Source organism: Symphalangus syndactylus, chromosome 3 (assembly GCF_028878055.3).
Source record: "Symphalangus syndactylus isolate Jambi chromosome 3, NHGRI_mSymSyn1-v2.1_pri, whole genome shotgun sequence".
NCBI lineage: Eukaryota > Metazoa > Chordata > Mammalia > Primates > Hylobatidae > Symphalangus > Symphalangus syndactylus.
In genome coordinates this window covers 41,805,376-41,832,761 of record NC_072425.2, presented here as the reverse complement: position 1 = coordinate 41,832,761, position 27,386 = coordinate 41,805,376, and positions in this window count along the sequence as shown.

Here is a 27,386-nt window from a genome sequence, read left to right as displayed (position 1 = left end):
TCGTGTATTCTACTCACATCGCAAAGTTATTAAATTTAGGAAACTGTAAACTAGATGTATTTTTTATTCTAATTTGTCTAGTTAGTAGCTGTGTGAGCCTGAAAAATGTATTTATTTTTACATGCCTCATTGTTCTCATCTGCAACATGCAGATAATTATAACAAATATCTATGAATTTATATGAGAATTAGTTGAGTTAAATTCTAAAATAATGCCCGACACATAGAAGGTACCAGAATCACTATTAAAAAAATAAATAACCCCGATTCAGAAGATAACATAGGATGCAAAATAGAAAAAATATCATATTCGGTGACTTAACGAATATACATATTTTTAATTTTGAGGAACAATTTTAAGCTGCATTTGTGAGAAAAATAGGTTTTATGAATCATGAATAGTTTTAATGCACTAGAAAAATGAATCAAGAATTTCAGTAGAAGAGGAAATAGAAATAGCTAATCTACAACAAAATATGTATTTAGTAAAACTTAAGTCAATGACAGGGCAATATTTTCTCTCATCAGATAGGCAAAATACAAAATAAAAATAAATTCAATGCTAATAATACTATGAGGAAACACAAACCCTGACTTTAATTGTAGAAGTGAAATTATTTATAGAACTTACAGAAGTTAGCTTGAAATGTATTTGAATAATAATTTTATAATTTAGTATATTACTTAATCCAATCCCTCAAATTTGAATCAGTCTTTTAAAGCCTGAAAATTCTAACATCTCTAAATTATAGCACTGTTTGTTGTGGGAGGATGAAAAATCTGACAACAATTTAAATGCTAATCAGGAAGTATAGTAGAATAAATTACATAATATGCATATTATGGAATATTACATATGAATTAAGAAAACAAATAGTTTCATAGTTATTAGCATAAAAAACTCAGGTGATACATATATAAGTGATACAAGCTTTTGAGTATTGTATAAAATAGTAATACAAATATATAGGTCTGTGTATTAGTATAAAAATTATATAGAAGTATATGTATTATACTATTAATTCTGAATTGGTTATATGGAGTAAGTCGATTGTTAATTATTCACATTGAGACATATTATATTGGTGATAACAATCAAAATATAAACTATCGATGTACAAAGAAAAATTACCAACATTGAAGAATAACCTACTTTTTAGAAATAAGGACTTTCATAATATGATGTATGAAAGAGTTCTTCTGGAAAGTCTCCTGCTAGGAGCCTTGTGTCTCCTGTCTTAATTTCCAGTCAATCATAGACATTGACTTTTTTGGATTTTTTGGCTAAACTATGTCTAGCCACAAACTTTACTTATAGATAGATAGTATAGCCTTATGTATTGTACAGCTTCTTCATACATATATAGTTTCTGCTCTTTATCTCTCCTTACATCCCCCCTCTATATATATACACACATACATACTATACATACATGATACACATATTTATATATATATATATAACATATATACATATGTATGTAATACATAGATCTTTAGATGACCTGTAGATCAGAATAATCCTGAATTCAATGATTTCATTCAATGAGTACATTGCTGGGGCTTTTAAAGTACAAAACCTTGTCCTACAATGCAGGAAGTCAGCAAGAGAAGTTAGGGCAGGCTTTCAGGACAGCAGTCAGCAAGAGAAGCTAGCACAGGCTATCAACTTGAATTTGTGAAAAGGCCTGCTTTCCCCACCTGTTCTGAGCCTTCTGAAACTCAGATGATAAAAGAGAATAACAAAGATGTAGGAAGAAGGTAGCTGAAGAAATTCCAGCAAGACTGGAGTTATTTTGATTTTGAAGTAAAAGGGACTAATGTATTATATATTGGTGTCACCAGAATAAAGTTGAATATCTGCATGCAAAAGAGTGAAATTGGAAACTTAACACACCACACACAAAAGTCAACTCAAAGAATTAAAGATTTAAATGTACAACCTGGTAATGTAAATTATTAGAGAAAACACAAGGTAAATAGCTTTCTGACATTGGTCTAGGCAATGATTTATTTGCTATGATACTAAAATCACACACAACAAAAGGAAAAATAAACAAATAGAGCTGTATCAAACAAAAAAGCTTCTATACAGCAAATTTAAAAATCTACAGAGTGAAGAGACAACCTACAGAATGGGAGGGGAAATTTGCAATCTATCTGATAGTCTGGTATTAATATCCAAAATATGTAACGAACTTTTACAATAAGAAAAAAAAAAACCTGATTATAAAATCTACAAAGGGCCAGGCACAGTGACTCCTGTCTGTAATTCCAGCCTTTTGGGAGGCTGCGGCAGGAGAATCACTTGAGCCCAAGAGTTGGAAATGAGCCTGAGAAACATAGTGAGACCTGCTCTCTACAGAAGAAAAAAGAAAAAAAGAATGCAGTGGGCTGTGATCATGCCACTGCACTCCAGCCTGGGTGACAGAGCAAGGATTTTGACTGCAAAAAAAAAAATCTGCAAAGGACTTGAAGAGACATTTCTCAAAAGAAGGCAACAAATGACAATAATTTATTTGAAAGGTTGCTCATCATCACTGATTATCAGAGAATTACAAAGCAAAATCATAGTGAGATATCATCTCATACCTGTTAGGAGAGTCTTCCTCAAAAACTAGAATAGAACAAAACAAAACCAGAAAATAATAAGTGTTGGTGAGAATATAAAGAAAATAGAACACTTGAATATTGATTGTTAGGAGTATAAAATGGTGCTGGCATTAAAGAAAACAGTACAAATTTCCTCAAATAATTAAAAATAGAACTACCCTATTATCCCGCAATCCCACTTCAAGGCATATATCCACAAAAATAAAATAAGGTCTTGAAGAGATAATTGCACTCCTATGTTCACTGCATCATTATTCACAATAGCCAAGATGTGAAGTCAACTTAAATGTCCACTGATGGATTAATGGATAAAGAAAATGTGGTATAGACAAGTAGTTGACTGTTATTCAGCTTTAAAAAGAAAGGAAATCTGCCATATGCCAATGCAACATCATGGATGAATCTTGAAGACATTATGCTAAGTGAAATAGCTGTCACAGCAGGACAAATACTGTATGATCCGACTTTCATGAGGTATCTACAATAGTCAACTCATAGAATCAAATAGCAGAATGGTAGTTGCTAGGCTGAAGATAGAGGGAAATGAGGAGTTGCTATTCAACGGATATAAAGTTTCAGTTATACAAGATTAATAAGTTATGGAAACCTGCTATACAACACTGTTAATTAAAAATGCCAAATCGCACACTTAAAATTTTGTTAAGAAAGCTGATCTCAGGTTAAGTGTTCCAATCACAATAAAAAAGTGAACCATAGTAAAACATAATGCAAAATATAAAATCACTTTGTTGATGTTATTGAGGCTCAATCAATATTGTTAGATGGGATTCAGAGCTTGGGACCTAGAGAAAACAGAGAATGAGCAAGTGACTTGGAATAGATATAGATTTGTAGATATTTGGTCTTAGGAATTATTGCATGAATCCTACATTTTCCTTCCACACTGCCCTAGCAGAGGTTCTACATGAGGGCTTTGCCCCTGCAGCAAACTTTTGCCTGGACATCTAGGTGTTTTCACACATCCTCTGAAATCTAGGCGAAAGTTTGTAAACCTCAACTCTTGACTTCTACATACTTACAGGCCAACACCATGTGGAAGCTGCCAGTGCTTGAGGCTTGTACCCATGGAAGCCACACCCTGAGCTGTACCTTGGCCCCTTTTAGCCACAGCTGGAGTGGCTGGGAAACAGGGCACCAAGTCTCTAGACCACACAGAGAAGGGAGTTCCTGTGCCCATTCCACAAAATCATTTTTTCCTCCTAGGCCTCTGGGCCTGTGATGAGAGGGGCTGCCATAAAGGTCTCTGACATGCCCTGGAGAAATTTTCCCCATTGTCTTAGCAATTAATATTTGGCTCCTCATTACCTGTAAAAATTTCTGTAGCTGGCTTGAATCTCTCCTCAGAAAATGGGTTTTTCTTTTCTGTCATATCATCAGGCTGAAAATTTTCTTAACTTTGATGTCCTGCTGTTCTTTTAAACATAACTTCCAAACCATATGTTTGTGAATACATAAAACTGAATGTGTTTAACAGTACCCAAGTTACTTATTGAATGTTTTTCTGCTTAGAAATTTCTTCCACCAGATAATGTAAATTATCTCACTCAAATTCAAAATTCTACAAATCTCTAGGGCAAGGGCAAAATGCCACCAGTCTCTTTGCTAAAGCATTACAAGGGTCACCTTTGCTCCAGTTCCAAACAAGTTACTTATCTCCAACTGAGAACACCTCAACCTGGACTTCACTGTCCATATCACTATCAGCATTTTGGCCAAAACCATTTAAGAAGTCTCTAAGAAGTTACACACTTCTCCACATCTTCCTATCTTATTCTGGGCTCTCCAAACTGTTCTAACCTCTGCCTGTTACCCAGTTCCAAAGTTGCTTCCATATTTTCAGATTTGTTGACAGTAGAACCCCATTCTACCACTACCAATTTACTGTATTCGTCTATTGTCATGCTGCTAATAAAGACATACCCAAGGCTGACTAATTTATAAAGGAAAGAGGTTTAATGGACACACAGTTCCACATGGCTAGGGAGGTCTCACAATCATGACAGAAGGCAAAAGAAGAACAAAGTCATTTCTTACATGTCAGCAGGCAAGAGGGCATGTGCAGGGAACTCCCCTTTACACAATCAACAGATCTCATGAGACTTATTCTCCATCATAAGAACAGCATGGGAAAAACCTAACCTGGTGATTCAATTACCTCCCACTGGGTCCCTCCCATGACACATGGGGATTATTACAATTCAAGGTGATATTTGGGTGGGGACACAGAACCAAACCACATCATAGTTGTTTGAATTAATTATCTGAGACCAATCTATCTGTGTTTTGGAAGTCATTTAACCTTTGTGAGTCTGATTTTACTCATCTCTAAATTTACATGTTATTACTGACACTGTACCATGTTATAATGAGAATCAAATATAATGTATGAGAAAGTACCTTGCAAACTATAAATTTCCATTCAGATATCATTATTTAAGCAATTATACATACTAAACTTTTTATCTGAGATTAGTTTTTGTATATGCCAACCAACTCCAGCTAATGCCAAATTTTAAAATACAGCCCTTTAAAATCAGCTCTTCTTTAAGGACAAAAATTTACATTTCCCCTGGTATCCACAAATAGATCATATATTACTTACCTATTGGACAACTCATTAATTTCAAACTGTATCTATCCCTTCAGAGAAAATGATCCAGAATTGTTTTTAAAACTACAAGGCAACATCCATTCAGTTAAAAGATTAATGATATCCCATGTTAAGTCATCATCATTCATTCCTATAATTCAAAGGTAAATTAACCAGGTGTCAAATCATGACCATAAAGGTATTTTTAAATAACTGTTTTTATCAACATTTTTAAATACCATAAAGTGGTACATGCTCTTCCTGGTCATTATTCTTACTTTGTCATTCTCTACTAATTCAGTGTCATTTTAGTAAAGCTTTAAATTTGTTATAAAACCTGTGTTTGGAGAAGCATTATTTTAAAGGGCTTTTAAATCTTCAGAAATCTTATAAAAATCAATTATCAAGTCTCCTCTTTTCACAGCTAGAAATAATTATCTGAAAACTGTTTACCCAGAAAGTAAATTATATAAGGCCACAAATCATTAAAATTCCTGATTTTAAGAGCTATGTTGTCATAGGAGGAAGTAAAATTGGATAGTCAAACAAACCAGCAAAACTACAACCACAAAAAGTCATTAGTATCATGACTTGAAATTAAATTATTTGCAAGTACAAGTTAGCTCCTCACTTCTTCCCTATCATCTAATTCAGGGCACACTAGTTTTGTCCTTAACAAGTGCTAAACAAAATTAAGAAAAAATATATTACATAACTTTGGACTTTTGCTTCCAAAAAGGAGTAATGTCTTTGTAGATTGATGAATGGAACATGTTCATTAGGATGAATTTTGAGAGAATGGAGCAGAAGGGGAGAATATTACTAAGGAGTGCTAAAGTAAATTTCATTTATTTCTAGTGACTTGGTAAGATTAAAATAAGCCAGAATCAAGCAGGCCAATGCATCTTTTTATTTAACACTCTGTTTCTATTCCCCCTCTCAGTGACTCTTCCTTGCTTAAGAAGTTTCCTCATCTCTGCAGACCCTTAGAAAATCTACCAGGACTTAGAAGAGAACTATTTAGAATGAGATTATTTATACATATAACTGCAAGTAGCTGCTGGTGGGATTAATTATAAATTTTGAAGACCACTGAAAACTTGTCAAGCTAATAAATCAACTTCATTTAGACAAAGTCCTAAGTCAGAACAAGGCTACTATTACATTGGTCAATGACCCTATAGGCAAATCTGATCATGTTGGTCTTAGACTTTAACACTTCAAGCTACCTAGAAAACTCTGCCCACACATATAGAGAAAAGCTCTTGAATATTAATCATTCTTATTCTATTTAGGAAGATTTCAGTGCCTATAATTTTTTACAGGGCACTAAGATAGGGATTACTTTCAACTGGTAAATCTTTTACTAATAAACTTCCCTTATGTTATCAATCATGATAGGTAAAATATCTGATACCTAGAGTCTTCTTTCCACTTTATTTGATTCCTCAACCATTTTGAGGTATAATTCTCAATAAATTTTAAATGCAGCAGGAAAATAATCAAAAACCTTTTATTCTACAATTATGAAGCTAATTGAATGCCAGGGAATAAAAAAGCTATGAAAAATGAAGGTATGAATGGAAACACGTGCTTACTGTTTGCTTGTTTGTGGTTTTATTTTTATTTGAGGGAAAAATGACTGGAAAGACTAACAGATGCATCATTTTGGTGCCATAAGAAAGTCTTGAGGACAGAAATCCATGGAAACACAATAAAGATGACATAAAGCTTCTCCAATTGAGCTTTTACATTTATGTTTTTTCATTTTAATAATGTTTTAATTAAACAATCACATTTAATAGCATGTATTTTATTAAGATATATGTACAGGATCCAGATTCATAAAGGAAAAAAGAAAAGGAAAGTCTTTCTTGGTTCTATCTGTCCAATCCCACTACTACACAATAACTACTATAAACAATTTGATGTGTTTATTTTCTGATATTTCAAATATATACAGTAAGGTCATTTGATAGCTACATTGATGTGGTATTTATTCTATTCCTATTTTAAAACATTGGATGTATATCATTTTTATTGAATAAATAATGCTATAACTAACACATAAAAAAGAGTTTGATTTGTCCTTGAGAGAACAAATGGCCTGATGCTCTGTCTTTAGGCTAGAAAGATAGTAACACAAAGAATGAAGGCCCAAAAGAGCTAAGCAATTCTGCTAACTGATAAAGCTGGGCTTAGTCTGGTTAAGGTACAATGACAAAGTCCAATTCATACTGGTACAACTGCTTCTAACAGGTAGAATGGCTATAAAGAAAAATAATGCATGCATATTTTTCTAAAACTTTAAACAGTTCAGTTCCCCAATTCCCAAACTCAATTTACTTTTAATTTCACAGGTTATAAACTCCAGACAACTAGTCACCATTGACAGGCATTTGGCTGAAATTAAAAAAGAAGAAAGTCTTCTAGCACCCAGCTTCTATTTTCTCTACCTTTGCACCAATTATTATGAAGCCACCAATGAAAAGTGAAACTAGTTTATAGTATATATTGTTTTTTATAGGACAATACTGTTTGCTTGGTAAATTCCATTTTGTGAGAAAGTTGATCTCTATGTATAAGCAACTATAGTTGTCATATTTGATTCTAGCTACATGATTGTCCTTCCTAAATTTTGTGAATATAAGGCTGGTGCTCTGGTAATATTATATGTCCTCTTTATGGCAGCGGCGTCCCATCTGGCACATCCACTGTGAAGATGCCGGCTGCAGTGGGGGAAGAGTGGCCAGTGCTGCGTGCTCCATGGAGTCAGTGGGAGCTGGGAACAGGTGGGAGTTCTGCCCCCTTCTTAATTGGTGGGGCAGGAACCCCACCCTGCTAGCGCAGCTGCAGCCTCACAGCTACAGCTGTCAACTCAGGTATCACTGCACTCTTGCGAGTCCGGGAAGCACCACTGCTGGCTCCAAAGTGCCTGTTCGCACTGCCTGGACCCTTCTCACTCCCAGGGCCAGCTCCGATTTTGGAGCAAAGTTGAGGCCAAGCTGGCTTCAGAATTTTGGCCTATTTAGCTGTTCCTTTTTTTTTTATTGAAACACGCCCCCGCCCTTTCTTTTTTTCTTTTTTTTTTTTTTTTTTTTTGTTGTTGAGATGGAGTCTCACTCTGTTTCCCAGGCTGGAGTGCAATGGTGTGATCTCAGCTCGCTGCAATCTCCACCTCCTAGGTTCAAGCGATTCTCTTGTTTCAGCCCCCGGAGTAGCTTGGACTACAGTTGCACCACCACGCCCAGCTAATTTTTTGTATTTTCAGTAGAGACAGGGTTTCACCATGTTAGCCAGGCTGGTCTCAAACTCCTGACCTCAAGTGATTTGCCTGCCTCGGCCTCCCAAAATGCTGGGATTACATGCGTGAGCCACCAAGCCTGGCCAAAACCCACTTTTGAATATAAAATTCTTAGCTATGTAAATAACCTAATATCAGGTTATTAGAGAAATTTTTTCCACCTAGTAAAAATGTCACAAATGGATAAGATTCAAGTCCCTAAAATAAGCACAAAACTTTATGATTCCATGCCACCATTCTTTATCCAATTTTTGCAGGTACTTATTATTTGATTTTAAAGAAACAAAGATGATGGTAAATTAGTAATTGTGGTTGGAAAATAATGCCAATATTTCTTAGGCATTCTTCCAACTCTTTAACAATTTGGGCAATACATTTCCAAAAATGAGTCTATATCTTGCAAAAGTATATCTTCTATGATTATAGACTTGAACAAGAGAACGCAAACCTATTAGTTCAAAATACACCATCTCTCCTTGTTGATAATTGTAAGTGAAAGTATGACTATATGTTAGAATGTACCAGCATTTGATTTGATAAACACCTGAAAATAACTAATCATTCTGAGAGGGATAAGGCTAAATAAATTTATCCGGTAATAAATGCACTAGGCCACAAAATAAAAATAAAAATCATAAATGTAGGAAAGATATGAGATTACATTATTGGTAGAAAATAGCATCATAAACTTATAAAACTCCAAAGAATCTAGAGAAGCATAATAGAATTACAAAATCAGTCCAAGCAATTGGAATGTGCTAAGATTAGAAAATCAACAGCATCCTTATCCACCAACAAAAACCGGATTGAAAACTATAATAAAAATACACAAATCCTTGAAAGTATTGAGTGAGGGCTATAGATAGATAGATAGACAGACAGACAGACCAATATATGTATACAACAGGAATAACCTTAATAAAATATGCTACATCTAGATGAGTTTCTAAGAAAATTTAATGAGAGTTATAAAAGACTAAAATATATAGTCATGTACTGTATTTCAAAGTAGGAAGCCTAAAATATGTTAAAATATTGTTCTTCTAAAATGAAATTTTAGGTTTCATGCACATCTAAGGATTATTCAATGGAATATATTTCAGAACTCAACATATTCTAAAGTTCACATAGAAAATATTTTTATGGTGTTCAACTTTTTATACATTATGAACTCTAAAATTGGACTGTGTTATACAATCAACAGAATGTCATAGTTTAGTTGACAGATTTTTTTCTTAGTTTTACATAGACACAGAAATGTAGTTATAAAGCAAACTAGAAAATATTTTCTAGAGGAGAAACAATTAGACTAAATAGTGGGAATAAGATTACCATTTATTAAAAACTATAAACCTGAAAGATTAAAACAAGTGTAAATATGTGCTAGACAGAGAGAACACAAAAGCAAAACATCTAGAACATATACTAGGATTTTAAGCCTAGTAAATGAAGCATTATAATTTAATTGGAAAATGAAGGGGCATTTCACAGAACACGTTGGAGGAAGGGCTTGTCAGGTTGCAAATAAGACTTAACATCTAAATTATACTGCAGATGAATTAGACAGTTAAAATATATTTATATCTTTATATAAAGTGGACCAAAAATACAAATGGAAATATAATTATTATTATTATTATTATTATTATTATTTAAGACAGAGAGTCTTGCTTTGTCACCCAGGCTGGAGTGCAATGGTGCAATCTTGGCTCACTGCAACCTCCGCCTCCCAGGTTCAAACAATTCTCCTGCCTCAGCCTCCCAAGTAGCTGGGACTACAGGCGCACGCCACCACTCCCAGCTAATTTTTTGTATTTTAGTAAAGACAGGGTTTCACCATGTTGCCCAGGCTGGTCTCGAACTCCTGAACTCAGGCAATCCACCTGCCTCAGCCTCCCAAAGTGCTAGGATTACAGGCATGAGCCACCACGCCCCACCTTAGAAATGGTTTTTACTTCAATAATGAAGATAATTTTAACTATTTGGAAATGAAAAGAAACTGCAGAGAAATATCATGCCTTTTTCTGCATACAGTGTTTATGTTTTTTTATTATGACACTTCCATATGTATGGAAGACTGTATATATTCCCACAGTTTAAATAATAAACACACCCCCTAGCTTTATAAAAAGTGTGTTGCCAGGAATCAATGACCCTTGGATACCTTTCTAGATCTCGCAGTCTCTTAGAGGCAAGACTTATCTGTCTAATAACTATTCCTTTGCATTCCTTAATAGTTCTACATATATAACAGATCTTCATTACCCTCAGATTCCACATTTGCAAATTTGCCTAATTCCTAAATTTTATTTGTAATCTCTAAATCAAATGTCAGTTCACTTTTGTGGTCAATTGCAGACACGCACAGAGAGTGACAAATTTGGGTCACCTGGTACACATGTTCCCAGGTGATGTTGAACAAGCAAATGTTCTGCATTCTTGTTTTGGCTCTCATGCTGTAAACAGGTGTCCGTTTCACAACCTATTTCGTGCCAAGTTTTACATATTTGTGTGGGGCTTTACTATTGGTGATTTTGCTGTTTAAAAGGGCCCCAAGCATAATGTTAAAGTGCTGTTTAGTGTTCCTAAGCATATGGGTGTTAGGTAAGTTTCCTTCCTGCATGAGTTATAGTTTTGCTGACTGTGAGTTCAATGTTAAACAATTAAATCAAACACACATAAAACAAGGTTATCTATTGATTAGTTGACGAAATGCTGTGACCAGAGGTTCACAGAGCCTAACCCTATAGGCCCACTAGGAGCAGTGTTTCACTAATTGCCAATTCATTATAGGAAAATTCATAGAATGTTAAATACTACGATTAATGGCAATCAACTGTACATATTTACAAGTCAACATAGTGCTCAGTTGTAAATGTATCATTATTTTTATATTTATCTTTTAATAATATATGTATTCTGTAATTTGCTTGTTTGCTAAATATTTTTGTGACGTGTCAATGTTGAAAGATGCAAGTTATTACACATTAATACTATTGCATAAACCTTTGATATAATATACTACATTTTGTATATTAAATTAACTGCTACAGAAGAATGAAACTGGACTCCTACCTATTACCATATACAAAAATTAACTCAAAATGGATTAAAAACTTAAATGTAAGACATCAAGCTATAAAAATCCCAGAAGAAAACCTAGGAAATACCCTTCTCGATATTGGCCTTAGCAAAGAATTGATGGCCGAGTCCCCGAAAACAAGTGCAACAAACACAAAAATTGCTAAGTAGGATGTACTTAACACAAAACACATACTAAACACTAAACACAAAGTAAACACCGACTAAACAGAAAAATTGCTAAGTAGGACCTAATTAAACTAAAGAGTTTCTGCACTGCAAGGGAAACTATCAGTGGAGTAAACAGACAACCTACAGAATGGGCAAAAATATTCAGAAACTATGAATCTGACAAAGACCTGATATCCAGAATCTATAAGCAACATAAATCAACAAGCAAAAAACAATCCCATTAAAAAGCGGGCAATGGACATGAACAGACACTTCTCACAAGACATTCAAGTGGCCAAGAAACATATGAAAAAATATTCACCACTAAACATCAGAAAAATGTAAACCAAAGCCACCATGAAATTCCATCTCACACCAGTCAGAATGGTTTTGTTAAAAAGTTAAAAATACAGATGTTGGTGAGACCGCAGAGAAAAGGAATGCTAATACACTGTTGGTGGGAAAGTAAATTAGTTCAGCCACTGTGGAGGGTCTTTTGGAGAGTTCTTAAAGAATTATAAGTTAAACTGCCATTTAACCCCGCATTCCAATTACTGGGTATATACCCAAAGGAAAATATATAGTACTACCAAAAGACGCAGGCAGCCAAACATGGTGGCTCACACCTATAATCACAACACTTTGGAAAGCTAAGACAGGATGGTTGCTTGAGGCCAGGAGTTTGAGACCAGCCTGGGCAACATGGCAAGACCCCATCTCTACAAAAAATTTTAAAAAATAACCGGGTTTGGTGGCACATGCTTATAGTCCCATCTACTTGGGAGACTGAGGCAGAAGAATTTCTTGAGCCTAGGAGGTTGACACTGAAGTGAGCCATGTTTTTACCACCACACTCCAGCCTGGGTGACAGAGAGAAATTCTGTCTCAAAAAATAAAAAATAAAAAAAACAAGACATAACAACCTACGTTCACTACAGCACTATTCACAATAGCAAAGACATGGAATCAAACCAGGTACCCAACAATGGTGGATTGAATAAAGACAATGTGATACATAGACACTATGGAATGCTACACTACCATAAAAAATATTTCTTTCGCAACAACATGGATGTAGCTGTAGGCCGTTATTCCAAGCAAACTAACACAGAAACAGAAAACTAAATACCACATATTATCTCTTATACCATTGGTTATACATGGACATAAATATAGGAAAAATACACACTGGGGAATCCAAAAGGGGGCAGAGAAGGAGAAGGTCGAGGGTTAAAAATCTCAAAAAACTACCTATTGGTTACTATATTTACTTCCTTGATGAGAGGTTCAATAGTACTTCAAACCCCAGCATCATACAATATACCTTTGCAATTCTCAAGGCCTAATATCCCAATATCTGCATATGCAGCCCCAGAATCTAAAAGTTGAAAAATAAAAAAATTAAAATTATTAGTTGATTAATTAATGAAACATGGTGCTATGTTTATGAACTTTGAGTTATTTCTAGATGTTTGCAAATACAAACAATATTGCTCTAAAAACTTTTGCAGCTACAGTAAGTTTTGCAGCTACAATAAGTTTCTCCATGCTGTATACCTAGGAGTGGCACTGCAGGGTCTGAGGTTTATGTATATTTAAATGTGTGAATTTATCAATATTTGGTTTGTTATCATTACTCAAAAAAAGTCAATAAAATTGCAAGCCAACGCTATTTCCCTTTATCTTTTACTATATTCATGTGGCCTAAATCCTAATTATCCTGTGTGATTCAGAGAATAAAAGCATCAGAACACTTGGAAGCTGGTTAAAAATGAAGAATATCAAGATGTACACTATTGAATCAGAATCTGTGTTTTACACAATCCTTGTTCTGTCATAATTCCTATGTGACTCATATGCACATTACATTTTTGGAAGCACTGATATGAATGACATGCTAGATATTCTTTTCAAATTTTAGAACCCAAAGGAGAGCGTGTGTAACATAGGACACATACTAGAAAATATAAAGCATGGAAATGTTTGATTTACAATTTCTTAAAATCTAAAATACAGTTAATATAAAATGTCATGTTCCATGAGATGTTGTATTAATATATCATTTAATAAACACTGTGATGTTATCGCTTATAAGCTACATTCTACTTTTAAAAAATCATACTATATGTAGTATTTTATATTATTTTTCTTACCAAATATGCAAATATTCTGTTCATCACTGTGTTTATGTAACAATCTGATATATGAACAATATTTACTATTCCATAAAATTAGGAATTAGTCAGGCCTAGGATAAAATCTCAGTTTTGTCATTTACTAGTTGTGAGACAACTAGTTAGTTGAGCAATTTACTTTTTCTGTATAAATTCCAATTGCATTTTCTAAAAAATGGTAATAATGCCCACTTCATGGAATTATTGAGAAAAATAAGATATTATATAAAAAGCAACTGTCATAAACTAGGAATTAAAACTGTATTTACTTTCCCTTGACTTATCACACAAAGCAGTCAAAAGTTACTTTTCCTTCAGTATAAAATTAAAACTAGACTAATGTATTACTTAAATTATGCATTGCAATGAATAATCCCCCAAAGTATTCTGTGTTATATTTTCATAACCAACAAATATATTTAATCAAAACATACAAGAACAACAAAAGAAGAAGAATTAGGGAAAAAAAGATTTTCACTTCTTAAAATGTTGTCCTAATTTTTTAAAATGTCAGAATATTTTTGCAATAAAATCAGTTACAATTTCTATGATAAGTAGATGATAGCTAGAGAACACTGATTACAGGTTTTTTTTGTTTGTTTCTTTATTTTTTTGAGACAGAGTCTTGCTCTGTCGCCCAAGTTGGAGTGCAATGGCATGATCTCTGCTCACTGCAACCACCACCTACCAGGCTCAAGTGATTCTCCTGCCTCAGCCTCCTGAGTAACTGGGACTACAGGCATGCACCACCACTCCTGGCTAATTTTTGTATTTTCAGTGGAGACAAGGTTTCACCATGTTGTTAAGGCTGGTCTCAAACTCCTGACTTTAAGTGATCCGCCTACCTTGGCCTCACAAAGCGCTGGGATTACAGGCGTTAGCCACCGCAGCAGACATGGTTACAGTTCTGATTGTAAATGAACAGGCACTATTTCAATAAGAAACAAAGAATATAATTTATTGTGATAAAATCCTGTGTTACATTCAGGTATTTTACACAAGAGCTTTACAAGGAATTACAAAATATTCAAGTATTTTACAAATATTATCTGGACCCAATTCTTGCCTCTTCCTGTTACTTCTCAGTCTGTCTGGTGGCAGCTTTTAGTAAAATATCTTAACATATTGATTTAGTATTGTCACCTACTTCAAGTAACAGAGCAGAAGAGATGCTGAACATACTGTTAGCATATATGCATAGCTCTATAACAGCGTTCTGTTTTAAGGGAAGGGTAATTTCTTGCACTTTTCTTGTCTGTACTATCTAGACATATCCACAGTTATAAGAAACATCAAATGAGACTATGCCAATTTCACTTAATAATTTGACCAGCTTGACATCATTTTGGTGAAGGCAGTACAGCTCATCTCTTGATGTGGTTTTATGACTATAACATAAAATTTCTTGCAACTGAAAAAAAAACTGAAATGTTGCATGTATATAGCTATGCTTAGCCAGTCAAAGTATCTGACTACTCCCTTACCTAGTGCAATGTCTCTCAAAGTGTAGTTCTTTATCACCTGTATTGTTGCTGTGCTTGTTAAAAATGCTCATTCCTAGGCTTCAACCCAGAATTTCTGAAACTGAAATTTTCAAGACTTATCCTTGAAATATATACTTCCAAGAGCTAACTATCCTAAATATATATGCACCCAACACAGGAGCAGCCAGATTCATAAAGCAAGTCCTGAGTGACCTACAAAGGGACTTAAACTCCCACACAATAATAATGGGAGATTTTAACACCCCACTGTCAACATTAGACAGATCAACCAGACAGAAAGTTAACAAGGATATCCAGGAATTGAACTCAGCTCTGCACAAAGTGGACCTAATAGACATCTACAGAACTCTCCACCCCAAATCAACAGAATATACATTTTTTTCAGCACCACACCACACCTATTCCAAAATTGACCACATAGTTGGAAGTAAAGCTCTCCTCAGCAAATGTAAAAGAACAGAAATTATAACAAACTGTCTCTCAGACCACAGTGCAATCAAACTAGAACTCAGGATTAAGAAACTCACTCAAAACCGCTCAACTACATGGAAATTGAACAACCTGCTCCTGAATGACTACTGGGTACATAACGAAATGAAGGCAGAAATAAAGATGTTCTGTGAAACCAACGAGAACAAAGACACAACATACCAGAATTTCTGGGACACATTCAAAGCAGTGTGTAGAGGGAAATTTATAGCACTAAATGCCCACAAGAGAAAGCAGGAAAGATCCAAAATTGACACCCTAATATCACAATTAAAAGAACTAGAAAAGCAAGAGCAAACACGTTCAAAAGCTAGCAGAAGGCTAGAAATAACTAAAATCAGAGCCGAACTGAAGGAAATAGAGACACAAAAAACCCTTCAAAAAATTAATGAATCCAGGAGCTGGTTTTTTGAAAAGATCAACAAAATTGATAGACTGCTAGCAAGACTAATAAAGAAGAAAAGAGAGAAGAATCAAATAGTTGCAATAAAAAATGAAAAAGGGGATATCACCACCGATCCCACAGAAATACAACCTACCATCAGAGAATACTACAAACACCTCTACACAAATAAACTAGAAAATCTAGAAGAAATGGATAAATTCCTCGACAAATACACCCTCCCAAGACTAAACCAGGAAGAAGTTGAATCTCTGAATAGACCAATAACAGGCTCTGAAATTGTGGCAATAATCAATAGCTTACCAACCAAAAAGAGTCCAGGACCTGATGGATTCACAGCCAAATTCTACCAGAGGTACAAGGAGGAACTGGTACCATTCCTTCTGAAACTATTCCAATCGATAGAAAAAGAGGGAATCCTCCCTAACACATTTTATGAAGCCAGCATCGTCCTGATACCAAAGCCTGGCAGAGACATAACCAAAAAAGAGAATTTCAGACCAATATCCTTGATGAACATTGATGCAAAAATCCTCAATAAAATACTGGCAAACCGAATCCAGCAGCACATCAAAAAGTTTATACACCATGATCAAGTGGGCTTCATCCCTGGGATGCAAGGCTGGTTCAACATACGCAAATCAATAAATGTAATCCAGCATATAAATAGAACCAAAGACAAAAACCACATGATTATCTCAATAGATGCTGAAAAGGCCTTTGACAAAATTCATCAACGCTTCATGCTAAAAACTCTCAATACATTAGGTATTGATGGGACGTATCTCAAAATAATAAGAGCTATCTATGACAAACCCACAGCCAATATCATACTGAATGGGCAAAAACTGGAAGAATTCCCTTTGAAAACTGGCACAAGACAGGGATGCCCTCTCTCACCACTCCTATTCAACATAGTGTTGGAAGTTCTGGCCAGGGCAATCAGGCAGGAGAAGGAAATAAAGGGTATTCAATTAGGAGAAGAGGAAGTCAAATTGCCCCTGTTTGCAGATGACATGATTGTATATCTAGAAAACCCCATTGTCTCAGCCCAAAATCTCCTTAAGCTGATTAGCAACTTCAGCAAAGTCTCAGGATACAAAACCAATGTACTTCCAATAATTTTCAAGTACTCACCAAGATGACAGTTCTGAACAGTACAAGCTATCAGTGAGATAACCTGGTTCCTCTGTTAAATTATTTCAATTGTTGCATGGAAAAACCCATTAATTTTGTCAATTGATTAGAACTTAAAGAAGAGGCAGCAGCTTCTCTGTATGCTTTTAGAGCATACAGAGATTGAAAAATAAATCTTATTCCAATTAGATGTCTTACAATGCTAAGGGTTTTATTCTTGAAACCCAGTGTTTTCATTTGCTTTGTTTCAAAGGGTAGAGGGATTGCAGAAAAAAATTTAAAAAGGAGATATTAGGGAACTATTGACCCTCTTTGTTGTGTGACCAGCATTAAAAAGTAATAGATTTTGTTTTTGGTTGATTTGTTTATTTTTTTATTTCAAGGCAGAGATGTTTAAGGGTTATTTCAAAGCCTCAGAAATGTAGAAAATTTATTCTAAGTCCTTAATTCTACTGCTGCTACCCTGGCTAGAAAAAGCGATATGTATATCAGGAAATAGGAGTGAACTTTCTTATCCCTATTTTGTCCTTCAACAGCCTCCAGAGGCAAAAGTTGTTTTTCTCTAATATTGGATTTTAAAGGTCACTTTTTATTTTATAGCTCTAGGTTGGTTTTTACTCCTAGTTATTTTACATGACCCATGGTAAATTAGACTCTAACCTGTGCTGAAGGACAAACTATAACTGTGTCTAATATCCCAGAACTTGATTCCCATTTTGGAATGAATACTTTGAAACTGCCTTAACACAGTCCTGTGTTAATCCTTTAGACTGAGGCTTGGACAGTATATGATGGTATCAAACAATCAGTCTTTGGGATAAAACAAACAACGGTTATAATTTCAAAATAGCTATTAACTGTTTATCATTGGTAAATTTGCTTAATCTATGGATACTTGCTGTATTTTCTGTAAAACTGAGATAAGATTGTTCTATATTATGGAGTGGTTCCAAGAATTAAGTGAGAAAACACATCAATGAATTTAGAAAAATGTTTGATATACAAAAAGTACCAACAAATATCAGACCATATTTTATTATCCATTAAAATCATTAAACATGTAAAAGCATGTTTTGAGAAAAAGTCAACAGTAGCACTGTTTCACTGAAAAATCATGTAAACAGTAAAGTTCAGAATACAGCATTCTTTTAAATGAAAAATATGGCAGAGAGAAAAGAAACTTTATCTAACTTCACCTTATAGAAAGTAATTGAAATCAAACTTCATGATAACAAGCATTTACCTACTATTCAGGTGCACACTTAAATAAATATATAAAACCTAACACCTTGTGGTTAGGCAGATGTTATTTCCCATGTTGTTTAAGGTGTCATGGATCACTTTGTTTATTTGAACAGTGGGAACACTTACTTGTAATTCCTAATAAATTATTCATATTTAACTTAATGGTGAGTGCATACCTGCTATTCAGTAAATGCCTTTTTGAATGAATTAATGATCAAATTATAAGGCCATTAATTATCACACAGACATGTCACCTTTGAAAAACTAGCTTTACTCAAAGATTGATCATATGTCTGTTTTTTTAACCAAGTAACTTTAAAAAGAACCGAGGAAACATTTGTTTTAATTAGAATTGCAAGTCAAAACTATAACCAATGAAATTTTCTAGCATGAAATATTGAAAATATCACAAACCTGTAACAAAAAGTATTCAGTGTATTTTCTTCTTAAAACACTACAAGCCATATATTGATTCCTTAAAAGATAAATGACAATATCCTTGTACCAACTGATGCATCCAATTAGCTAGCAAGTAAACAAGTTCCTTACATGGAGTTTCTACATCATAAAGAGAAGTATAGGAAAAGTGTGAAAATGAACTTAAAAGAAAAAAGTTTACTCAGATTATCCCAACTCACAGTCCGAAAGGAATATTGCCCAAGGAGACATTTCTCCAATCATCACTTTAGTATTATTTGAAAAGTTGAGATGTTAATGCACTTACAATTAAAATAAACTACATTTTTTAAATAAATCCAACAGTCTTTGGACAGCAGCATATCATTTTGTCAGAAATTTGGATTTGATTTCTCAGCAGCATGCCCACATACACACACACACCTGCACACCCACGAAGGAATCTGAGTTAGTAAAAAGGTTAACAGTGTAAAGAGCAAGTGCATTTAAATAATTCAGAACATATATAAAAACATCTACACACTAGTAACATTTTATTTAAAGAGAAAGCAATCAACCTCCATTGCAAGAAAGTGGAAATAGGTTTCTCAAACATCAATGCTAAGTAAAACCAAAAACCCTGCACATTATATACAAAACAAACATCGTAAGGCTCTGAAAGTTGGGAAGAAGGCTGACAGCAAAGGTCCATGGGACCTAAGAAACAACACAGTAGGGAGTTTCCTGGGTTTTTATTTTGCCACATATAGCCCAGACACTGACCTTAAGAATTCCCAAAACATCAAAACAAAACAAAACAACCCACAAAAGCCCTAAAGGACCAAGGAAGGGGCAATCTAGCAAGACAGGAACATTTTAGATATTTTCTATACCCCTGCCCAATGCCACAGAGAAAAATGTGTCCCCACCCGTCCTTGAACTTGGACCCTCACCAGGCTATAGGTTGCCTACTTTCTCATTAGGGAGGGGTAGGAGAAGGCCTAATTAGGAAGCTTGAATTTTCAGCTTTACTGGGCAGTAACAAGGCTATGCAGTGAAGACCATGTGGGGAACCTAGATTTCTACCCTCATCTGGCAGTAAGAAGGTGCCCCTCTACTTTCATGCTAGGTGGGTTTCAGAGGAGACCTAGTAGAGAGTCAGAGCTTTCCACCATCAAGCTGTAACAAGGACAATGCCCATGGTCTCAAGAAGACCATATGAAGAGAAGTAACAAGGTAATCCTACCCGTCACAGTCAAGATATTACCCATGGAGGTCTAGTGGGAAGCCAAAACTCCCACTCCGACACTGAATAATGAAGAGCCCTTACCCCCAATGATGTCAACAGAGGTTGAGTGGGAAACCTGGACTTTTATCCCACACCTAGCAATAATAAAGTGGCACTCTCCCACTTCCTTTGCTACAACAGTGTCAGAGAAAAACAAATAATACCAAATATTTTGGATATGTTGCAGAGTTTTATCACATAATATCCAGAATAAAAACTTATCTGTCATACTAGAAATGAAGAAAAGTGTGAGTTGAATAAAAAAGATACCAAAATGTAGATAAGAAAGAGATGTTAGGCCGGGCGCGGTGGCTCACGCTTGTAATCCCAGCACTTTGGGAGGCCGAGGTGGGCGGATCACGAGGTCAGGAGATCGAGACCATGGTGAAACCCCGTCTCTACTAAAAATACAAAAAATTAGCCGGGCGTGGTGGCGGGCACCTGTAGTCCCAGCTACTTGGAGAGGCTGAGGCAGGAGAATAGCGTGAACCCGGGAGGTGGAGCTTGCAGTGAGCCGAGATCGTGCCACTGCACTCCAGCCTGGGCGACAGAGCGAGACTCTGTCTCAAAAAAAGAAAGAAAGAGATGTTAGAATTATCTGACAAAGATTTTAAAGCAGTATCGTAGTCAGTTCAGTTTGCTATAGTGGCTTCTAACCAACAAACATTTACTTCTAATAATTCTGGAGGCTGCAAAGTCCAAGATCATGACATTGATAGAATCAGTGTCTGGAGATGTTCTATTCCTAATAAATGGCACCTGTGCACTGCAGCATACACAACAGAATGGGCAACGCAGTTCTCTGGGGTCTCTTTTATAATGGCACAAATCTCATCATGTGCACTCCAACCTCATGATCTAATCACCTTCCAAAGGCTCCACCTCTAAATACTATCAGCCATCCATTCAACACATGAATTTTGGGGGACCACAAACATTAAGACTATGGCAAGCAGCCATCATAAAAATGTTACAACAAGCAAATATGCACATACTAGAAACAAATTAAAAAACAGAAACTTGTAGCAATAAAACATTGTCTCAATACAGAAATATGACATCAGTAAGAACCAAATGGAAATTTCAAAACTGAAAAAGACACTAACCAAAATGAAACACTCAACAAAAGGTGTGAACAGCAGAATGGAGGCTACAAAATAGTAAATAAGTGAAGATAGGACAACAGAAATTACTCAATCTGAGCAACAGGCAGAAAACAGATGCAAAAAGAAATGAACAGAACCTCACGGACCTAGAGGAAGTATATTAGAAACCTGCAGATTTAAGAAGCTTTATTTTAAACAAGATAAACACAATAAAATCATTGCAAGACATATTACAGTCACACTTGTAAAAACTAAATACAAATAAAATAGCTTGAAAACAGTGAGAGAGGAATGATATGTTACCTAGAAAAAATTCAAATGACATTGGATTTCTCATCATAAACCGTGAAGGCCAGAAAGAAGTGGCACCACATGTTTTATTATTATTTTATAATATAAAGAAAATATTTAAGGCAATTATATGATAAATAAGGTAAGTAGAGGGACATAAAAGGAGGTAATATTTGTACAATGTATATTTTATTCAAATTGGGAAAATATCAAACCAGTTGATTATGACAAATTATGTACACCCATGCACTGCATAGAAACGTGTCAGTTAACAATGGACTGCATTAATGACAGTGGTCCCATAAGATTACAATGGAACTAAAAATTCCTATCGCCTAGTGATATTGTAGCCATCATAACATCATAGTGCAATGCATTAAACACGTTCGTTAGTGATGCTGGTATAAACAACCTACTGTGCTCCCAGTTGTATAAAAGTATCACCCATACAATTACATACACTACATAATACTTGAAACTGATAAGAAATAACTATCTTACTGGCTTACATGTTTATTATACTGTTCTGTTTATCATTATTTTAGAATGTACTCCTTCTACTTGTTAAAAAAAAGAAAAGTTAAATAGCCTTAGGCCTGTCATTCAGGAGGCATTCCAGAAGAAGGTATTCTTATCATAGGATATGACAACTCCACGTATGCTACTGCCCCTGAAGACTGTCCAGTAGGACAAGATGTGGAGTAGAAGATGGTGATACTGATGATCCTGAACCCCTGTGGGCCTAGGCTAACGTATGTGCTTGCATCTTAGCTTTTAACAAAAAGCTGAAAGAGTAAAAATTAAAATAAACTTATCTTTAAGCAGAAATAAGCTTATAGAATAAGAATATTAAATAGGAATTTTTTGTACAGTTGTATAATGTGTGTTTTAAACTAAGCATTATCACAAAATATGAAGTTTAAAAATAAAAATTTCGTAAAGTAAAAAAGTGAAAGTAAACTAAGGTTAATTCATTACTGAAGACAAATCTTTTTATAAATTTAGTGTAGCCTAAGTATAGAGTGTTTATAAAGCCTACACTAGTGTACAGTAATGCCCTAGGCCCTCACATTCACTCACCACTCACTCACCAACTCACCCAGAGCAACTTCCAGTCCTGTAAGTTACATTTATGGTAAACACCTTTTAGAGGTGTACCAGTTTTTATCTTTTATACTGTATTATTATGGTACATTTCCTACATTTAGATCTCTCTAGATACACACATACTTATTATTGTATTACGGTTCTTTATAGTATTCAGTATAGTAACATGCTGTAAAGGTTTGTAGCCTAGGAGCAATAGGCTATATACCATACAGCCTCATATAGCCTGAAAATTTCCAAACATTTGGAAACTAAATGGCATACTTCTAAATACTCCATTGATCAAAAAGATAGTCTTTAAGAAAATTTTTAAATGCCCCAAAAGTAACAAATGAAAAGTTAACATATCAAAATGTGTGAGACAAGGTTAAAGTAATGCTGAAATGTAAATTTATAGCATGAAATAAGCACATTAAAAGAGAAGCAAAAATTCCAGGTCAAATAATCTAAACTCCCACATTAAAACCTAGCCAAAAAGGAACACAATAAACCCAAAACAAGCAGAAGGAAATAAATAGCAAAGATTAAAGCAGAAACCAACAAAATTTAAAAGAGTAAAACAATAGAGAAAATAATTGAAGCATATTACTGATTATTTGAAAGGATCAATAACATTGACAAATCTATAACAATATGAAAAAAAAGAAAAGATAAATTACCCATATGATGAGTGTAAGATACATAACCATAGACACCACCAACCTCAAAAGGTAAATAGGAAATCAAGACACAACTCCACATAAATAAATTTGGCACTTAGATATAACACCAATCTTTAAAAAAAAACTACAATAATTTACCTAAAATGAAATAATTTGAATAGTCATATAAGTATTAAGGAATTTTAATTTATAATTTAGCCTCCTAACAGAAAATCTCCGAGCCGAGATTATTTCACTACAGAATTCTATCAAATTTCTTTTTTTAAATAATAGCAATTCTACACAATCTTTTCCAGAAAATGGAAGAGGAGAGACACTTCCAAATTCATTTTATGAAACAAGTATTACTCATTTATCAGTCAGTGTAAAAACTCCCGAGACACACAAAAGCAACAGAGAAGACTTATACGTTGATTGAAATGTTCTGTGTCTTGACTGTATCAATGTCAATATCCAGGTTGTGATACTCTCCCATAGTTTTGCAAGGTATTACAAGTGAGTGAAACTAGGTAAAAATGGGATCAATCTGTAACATTTCTTAAGATAGCATGCATGTTAGTCTGTTCTCACACTGCTATGAAGAAATACCCGAGACTGGGTGATTTATAAAGAAAAGAGGCTTAATTGACTTACAGTTCTTCGTGGCTGAAGAGGCCTCGGGGAACTTACAGTCATGGCAAAAGTCACCTCTTCACAGGGTGGCCGGAAAGCGAATGAGTGCTGAGCGAAGGGGGAAGCCCCTGATAAAAACCAGTGGATCTCACGAGAACTCACTATCACAAAAACAGCTTGGGGAAAACCGTCCCCTTGATTCAATTATCACCACCTGGTCTCACCCTTGACATGTGGGGATTATTACAATTCAAGATGAGATTTAGGTGGGGAACACAGCCAAAATGTATGTCCTGTGGTAACTCAGATAATTGAGTTACTTCAATTAACGCAAAATATTAGGTTGGTGCAAACATAATTGTGGTTTTTGCATTGTTGAAATTTGCCATGTAATACTAGAATACATTCTTAAATAAATGTGGTTGTGTTAAACATCTTTTTAATGTGCAGCTCTCACTTTATGTTCTTTTGCGAATCACTCATTACTTGCTGTTTATATTTACTTTAGACTATGAAAATGATGTTAGATGAAAAGCAAATTCCAATGATTTTCCGATTTGAGTTCAAAATGGGTCATAAAGCAGCAGAGACAAATTACAACACAGACAATGCATTTGGCCCAGGATCTGCTAATGAACATATAGTGCAGTGGTGGTTCAAGAAGTTTTACAAAGAAGACGAGAGCCTTGAAGATGAGGAGGGTAGTGGCTGCCATTGGAAGTTGACAACAACCAGTTGTCAGCAATTATCGAATTTGATCCTCTTACGATTACACAAGAAGTTGCCTCAGAACTCATTGTTGACCATTCTATGGTCATTCAGCGTCTGAAGCGAATTGGAAAGGTGAAAAAGTTCAATAGGTGAGTCTTTCGTCAGATTAGTGAAAATCAAAAAAATTGTTGTTTTGAAGTGTTGTTTTCTCTCATTCTACACAACAATGACATTCTTTTAAAAGGCCTTTTTATAACTGTCCATGTAGAGAACTAATGTCTCTACCATTTATACAATTATTGAAAGAATTGCTTGATTATATCTTAGAAATAATTTTATTTTATCCTCACCTTGCTCAAATGTAGATGTCGAGGATTCGAAACATTAAGTGCCTGACAGCAGAGGTACAAGTCATCCAGTCATTAACTGCTTTAACAACTATTGATTTAGTGCCTACTATATGGCAGAGAGTGTAAACTATCTGGCCTTTTACCAAAAAAAAAAAAAAAAAAAAAAAAAGTATGCTGACCTCGAACTAGAATAAGAAAAATATTTAGTATAGTTTGAAAGGAAGTAATAGAGGAAATTACTGAAACTTTAAGAGTAAGTAAGCCTCATTAACACAAGTATATGGAGAATATTAGAAGTGGCAGGTATTGGTATGATTTTCAGAAAATAGAGCTTTATAGATACATATTTACGGGATAGAGATAGATTTAGGAATAAGCCATGAGATTTAAGGATATGGCTAAGGAAATTTTTTAATTTAAAGAAATTATAAACTAAATATTGTGGAAGATAATAGCGTCCTTTGTACTCTGCCTTGTTTTTTAAATTTTTCGTAATTCTTTATTTTGTCTTCATTTTATGATCTCAAGAATCTCTACAAAAGATACATTAGTAATAGCAATCAATTTCGATAACAATATTAGTTTAGAAATATTTTCAGTTTTAATTTAAAGTGGACAGAATCTCAGAATTCATGCTCTTGGTGGAAATAAGTTCCTATTGTTGGTATTTTCTAACATAAGTGAAAATATATTAGAATTAGTTGTAAGAAACACAATATTAATTTTAAATTTTCATGATATATTTATGTTTCCTTTCCAAATTAATAAAGTACAGGTCATTTTACTTTGATATCCATTTACTTCAAGTCTATGCCTTAGCTACAATGGTGCAAGTGAATTTATGTAAAAATATAATTTATTTTCATCTTTATAAGTATATTTAAGTAAATGTGACTTATACAACTGTAGAGAATAAGTGCCCAAAGCTACAGTTTTACTATTTTGAATATTATATAGCTAGACATGTGAAAAACAGACAGGTATGGCTTACTAACAAAATGGCACATTCATTCATTATTTTTACATGCAAAAATATTTATGGAGCATTCCATGTTCCCAGTACTCATTTAGGCATTGAAGATGCAGAGATGTACTAATTACCAAGGGCCACAAGGAAACATTAAACGGTGCTGACTTTGTTCCTTACTCTGTCGTGATGCCTTCATGGGTATATAAAATATCAAAGCTTATCAATTAAGACACTTTTAGTATGCATATTTTAGTGCCTATATGTTAACTATACCTCAATAAAGCTGTTGAAAAATCCCTAAACTATAATTGCTGAACTGCTGGAGGTCAGTATGAACAAGTCTAAGAGTTAAGAACTATGGGGGAAGGGGCAATCATAAGGTGTCCCCATGCTTTTGTGAGTCTTACCTCCAGGAGCTTGAGCAGGTTATCGCAGTGAATATTGGAGAAAAATGCCCTTATGCTTCCCATAGTGGGAGGGGAAAATAAACCATTTTGATTTACGCCACAATATTCTCTTCTTCTTGGCAATTCTTGTCCTTAAAAGAAACTATTTTACTAGAGCCTAACTATTGGGGATTTTTATCAGAGCCTTACTGTCTTGGGGGAAGAACAATACCCTACTTTAAAAGCTTGCTTTAACTTTTCATGTAAGGGAAAGGAAACATCTAAATTCAGCCCACTCTAGCCAACCTGCTCCAGCCAAGGAAGAATGGAGTGAATGGAGAAACGGGACTGAGAAGCACTTGCAAAATTCACAATGCAGAGATTAAGACTCACTAAAATAATGAGACCTAATCATAGGACTGTAGAATGTGTTCCCTCCTACCACATCTTACCACCACAATACTAAGGGACTGTTAATCACAGTTTCTGTTACCTGGTACATCATCTTTGACTCTCAAGGTATACCAAAAGGCAAAAAATACACTTTGAAGAGACAAAGCAAGTATCAAACTAGACTCAGATATGATAGGGATGTTGGAATTATTCGCTTGAGATTTTAAGATAACAATGAGTAATACGTTAAAGTCTGTAAGGAATACAGTAGACAGCATACAAGAACAGAAAGGTAATGTAAGCATAGAGATGAAAATTCTAAGAAAATATAAAAAAAAGAATTGCAATATATAAAAACACTCTACTGGAAATGAAGAATGC